Consider the following 4,438-nt stretch of genomic DNA (forward strand, 5'->3'; position numbering starts at 1 on the left):
CAAAACAATGACATGACAGAATGGAAGAGGTCGTTGTCCACTCTGGACATAGTTTTTAACTTAACAGACATTGGTTACACAAGAGGCTAAATTTGGTCATGCTGAAGATTGATCAATTGCATTCTATTGGGTGTGGTTTCAACCAATATACTTTCAACCCCTGCTGTTATCTAGCTGCAAGCACTGTTGGGACTTGCGGGGGATGCCAATTGCATCTAAATTGGTGGGGTCGTCCGCTGCACCCCAGGCGTTACCTCCTACATCAAAGGCAGCAATCGCACGTCGGCTCCGGGGGAGCCAGGACCACCAGTGGCTTTAGGAAGGCTGTAAAACACTCATGTTGAAGCACCAAGCACAAAATGGATAGAAGCACTGACAACATTACATAAACTTAATTCAATTGCAGGAATACCACTCCATAATATCCCTGGACAGCGTACCCCCTTTTGTTAAATTGTTAGACAAACAATTGAACACCCTCAAAAAACACATAAACAACCCCAGAAAGCAGTTTTCAAGAAGAAAGAGTGAATGGAAAAGGAAACTGAGAGAAGAACATCTAAAAATAAAACAGCAAGAAATAAAAATAATCCACAAAAAATAATTCTCAAAGGGGAAGGACATGTCTTTGACACGTGGTACCACCTGTCCCCCAATGAGCCCAGCTGAACCTCGTAAGACAGTGGTGTCAAACAAATTTTTATTTTGAGCCGCATTGTAGTGATAGTTTCTGTCGGAGGGCCGGAATGACTGTGAATTCAAATACATCTTAAGTGTGTTGATCACACCTTCACCAAGATTTGATATCAGAGGCCGGCAAAAACTGTTCCAAAGAAATTTGGAGAACAAGAAAATGTTTGTTCTTCCACCCCCCAATTTTCAAAAGTTAAAGACAGCTCGCAATTTTGGTATTTTAGCTAGAAACCTGAAGTCAAATCAGCATTTCAAGGGCCACAAAAAGTGAGGTGGCGGGCCGTATCTGGCCCCCGGGCCTTGACTTTGACACCTGGGTCGTAAGAGGTTCATGCACTAATTTTGAATGGACCCAACCAACGGAAGGTCCGGCGAATGTGCCCCCCTCTCACACTGGCAGATGCACAATGCAAAGAGAAGAGACCAGTGACGACAGTTGCTCCCAGTAGGGTCTATACCCTATAGGGATCCAGGTCTGGGCGGAGCAAACCCAAGGATGGACCCGGCATCAGACTGCCAGTCAGGAGTCCAAAAGGTGTGAACCCTTTCTGGTGATTTACAGATTGTCTGATGGAAAAACAACGCCAACGACAGGGCTTGGAGCCAATTCAGCCCTGCCTGAGCGCACCTATATGTGAGGCGTTGTTTGAGTGGTATTCATGCGCTCCACATGGGCCTGTAATTGTGAATGCCACATTGGCCCAAATTCAAGTTTGGGGTCCATCATTTCGTCAACCGTAGCCAATGGGGTTGGAGTGAAATGTGAGCCGCTGCTAGATCTAACGATCCGCGGGAACTTGTGAGCCGATTGATAAGAGTTTTGATCAAAGACAGCGCCTCCTATTCAGCACAGGGTTAGGTCTTTGGGGATCCTGAAAAAGTCTTGACAATAATTGATTGATTGATTGATCCTGAGAAAGTCTCGACAATAACTGAAAATAATTAAAAAGGTACCTTTTGCCCTGGACTTAGACCAACATGTCAGTATGGTCCACTACATTATTGGGCACCGGCCGATTTCTGTTTGATGTAATTTTGTTTTAGGCGTGGGGCCCACACTCTAACATCTCATACACCCCATTTTATTCATACAACAATTCTTTTCACACTGTCCAACATTCCATACACTCCATTCATTCATACGACAATTCTTTCACTCTGTCTAATGGGAGTGTTATAGGAGAAGTCTGATAACTCAACGACTTCGACCTCCCACAGTAATTAAAGTGTTAATAATGCGACCTGCCGACTTAGGTTTGCATGTGCATTGGAGCACGCCAAAATGATGATGTGTCACTTTGAATGGTACCGAAAGAACGGGGTGGCAAAAACTTATGTCAGCGGGGCCCCCGGACCACAACGAGTCCGGCAACTTGTCCAAAAGCGGAGCGGCGTCCTTGTGGTCCGCGAGCTCCCTGTCGTGAAATCGAGAGCGTGTAACATGCTCCAGCAACCCGGGATCCACAGCGTCAACCTGGATACAAAAACATTCATTGCTCTGGGAATACATTACCAAGGAAATTTCACTTTGTGTTCAATCACTGGCCAATTGGCATTACCACACCATGGGTCCCAGTTCACCTGCCTCCCAGCCTGCGCCTACAGCCAGTTATGTGTGGTGTGAATGACTCACCTATCATGAACAATGGAGATCGCTTATCTGTCAGTGATGTGTACGTCGCAATGCCTCGTCTCTCCACAAAAATTTGGTAACTAGTCAATTTCCACTCGTCGCCTTTGATTGTTTGAAATGCATCCTAATAATTAAATCATTGTTGCAGGCATACAACAGTGTGAGATGGAGAGGGTCGGCTGAGGCAGGAGGAGAACAAGTCGATTCAGGGTTTCCACCGGAGGAAAGTCAAGTAGACACTCCCTCCCTCCTTTAGTTCATGTAGATGGCTGCTTGTGTCTTTGTTCACAGGTCTTGCCACGTGCGATGAATAGGTGTTTGATTTTCAGTCAACACCAAACGGTGGGTGAGAGTTTGTCCAGTAAAAGAAGTCATTTTGTGGTGTGGAGACAGGTAGAGTTGTGGGAAGACCAACAAAACCCATCTTTGGCCCAGTTGTCGTCATCTGCAGAGAGGTGGCTGATGACCGCCTGGTAGTGTGGCTTGCTTAGTTGTTGTTGTCGCCAGGGTGCAGGGCCACGCTGCCCGAGTCCTGGCTTCGTGGAGGTTGTCTTCCTCTGTCTCCCCTCGGGGGAGGAGGGCCCTGGTGCTGGCTTTGTTCTGGCCAAGGAAACGTGCATTGTCTCCACCATTGGTCCATACTTTCACACCTGAAGCAGCCTTGATTTGGAGCTTGGCGAGAGCCGCCTTGACCTCCGTTGGTGTTCCCCCTTCCACGACACGCCCCTCTGCCTCTCGCCGGCCGTCCCTCAACCATCCACATCCGTTGATCTGCCACCCCCTTTTTGGACTTTGTGTCCTTTGCTTGTTCCGCGCTTGTGCTAATTGGAGTCTCAGAAGCCGTTCCTGCATTCCTTTCACTCCCTCATCTGATTTGTTTTGCCTGTGAAAATATAATTTTATGTGTTGAGTCACATGTTGATTAAAATAACCATCATTACCTTCCAGCAGATCAGGGTCTTCAGAAAGCTTCTCCCTGACCTCCATGGAAAGTGTGTCTAGATGCACATGTCTACAAATCACGCAAGGCGGCATGTCGCAAGATGGATGTGAACTGGTCTTATCTGTCAACGCGGCCTGGCAGGCATTGAGGTGTGCAGCGGGATCCATGGTGGGTTTCAAGTCTGGAAGTTTTGCTGCGGCTGACGCGGAAGAAGGAAAGAGATCCTGGAGCACAGCAAACAGTCGCATGGTGAAAGGAGCAACCAACCAATCGGGTTCAACCATATTAAGGCCAGAACGCCTCAGGACTTCGTCAGATTGGTGAATTGAGGAACAACATGCCTGGATTAATCTTACCATGTCGCCGCAAGCCAAATTCATACCATCAGTGTGCCTCTTGAAAGCTTGGATCCAGGGCTTGGCGCCGCCCAATAATGCGGGGAGCCTCTTCTGCAAAAAATCTAAATTTTCCAACATCATTTCTTGATCAACTAACCCACGAGGGGCTGGTATCATAGGGTAATTTCTCATTGGTCGGGTATATCTATCAGATGGTCTAGTTTGAAATTCAGATTGTGGTCTGATCTGACTCTTTTCATAATTAGGGATCAAACAGTTGTTGTCATTTGTTGCTTGTCTTCTCCAGTCATCCTCTGTTGAGTGCGCGCGTCGCATGTATGTGGCAAGAGGTGGGGGGTCAGTTGGAGGGGGGAGTGTGAAATCAAACAATGGGTACCCCCCCTCCCCTGTCTCAATGTCTGTGTCTACACCCTCCTGCTGCTGCGTGTGCTCTTTTGCCGTACTGGCTCTTAATTTGTCCTCTAAGGACAACCACTCTGGACCTTGGGATGCACATTGTCCACAGTTCGCCTGTCTAACTGCTCTGTCCAGTTGTATGTCTTTGAGTTGGGGGTCGTCTGGTCAATCACCACAATTTCCTGTCAATTTCCTCCGCTTATGTCCTCTACAACAAGTTTTAGTCCGTCAGTCCTTTCAGTATTTGCAGTCCCTACAAAAGTTTCTCCCCCGCCCAGTTTGTAAACTGAGGCTAGCAAAGCCACTCTTTGACCATTAGATGCAGTTTGGGATGGCTCAGTGTGCTCGGGGGGTGCAGCGGTCCTGCCCTGTTTTGCAACCCCCAATAGTGGGTCAAAGTGACCCTCTTTTTCC

General features: G+C 47.6%; 1 pseudogene; it reads right to left on the minus strand.

Annotated features, from left to right (window-relative positions):
- Positions 1 to 2,654: 2,654 nt before the first annotated feature.
- Positions 2,655 to 3,649, minus strand: LOC148411288 (uncharacterized; annotated as a pseudogene).
- Between the last annotated feature and the right edge of the window lie 789 nt (positions 3,650 to 4,438).

Source organism: Hippichthys cyanospilos, chromosome 15 (genome assembly GCF_059441005.1).
Source record: "Hippichthys cyanospilos isolate Australia breed blue-spotted pipefish chromosome 15, RoL_Hcya_1.0, whole genome shotgun sequence".
Classification (NCBI taxonomy): domain Eukaryota; kingdom Metazoa; phylum Chordata; class Actinopteri; order Syngnathiformes; family Syngnathidae; genus Hippichthys; species Hippichthys cyanospilos.